Source organism: Penaeus monodon, chromosome 28, assembly GCF_015228065.2.
Source record: "Penaeus monodon isolate SGIC_2016 chromosome 28, NSTDA_Pmon_1, whole genome shotgun sequence".
In the NCBI taxonomy this organism is placed as follows: Eukaryota; Metazoa; Arthropoda; class Malacostraca; order Decapoda; family Penaeidae; genus Penaeus; species Penaeus monodon.
In genome coordinates, this window is record NC_051413.1 from 22,178,201 (window position 1) to 22,178,885 (window position 685).

Genomic DNA, 685 nt, shown 5'->3' on the forward strand with positions numbered 1-685 from the left:
ATTTTATTTCTTTTATTTCATTTTTTCTTCTTGGATTCATCTATCATCGTTTCTAATTATGTGCCTATATTAATTTGGTACCTATTTAGACTTTTATTGCATGTGTTTGGATAATAATAACATATTTCAAGATCCATATATCTTCTTTTACAGTTAATATTTCTTAGTTTTTGTAATTAATATCATGCTATCGTCGCTATTAGGTCCTAACATTATGAGCACATTACCAGGAAAAGGTACGTCCTAATGGTAGATATTTCAGTGGTTGATATAATATACATAAGAATTCAAGGAATCCATTTAGTATATAATTCTTTTTTTTAATGTATGGATCTGTTTTTCTCTTACAGATCCTATTTTAAAACACTGCAGAGTGACAAGCGAGTTTGCTTCACTAGATGGTATTTTACATTCTGATTAACGGGTGACCTGCGCTGCTGTAGTTGTTTATAATTATACTGAATATTTATATGATTTCTGTAAACTATACGTTTATAATTTATTCTCTTTATGTAAGAAGATCATTTTTATTTTCTCATTAATTCAGGACCTACAATTTTAACACAATCATTTTGACAAGAGCCAACAGACCAAATATTTCAGGAGCTGTAACTCCGCTACCAAAATCATAAAGGGAATCACCAAGCCAATACAAATGCTTATATTTTAAACCATATTCTGAACA

At 29.1% G+C, this 685-nt stretch overlaps 1 pseudogene; it reads left to right on the plus strand.

Annotated features, from left to right (window-relative positions):
• Positions 1 to 685, plus strand: part of LOC119591096 — a 65,136-nt pseudogene that overhangs the window by 36,547 nt on the left and 27,904 nt on the right.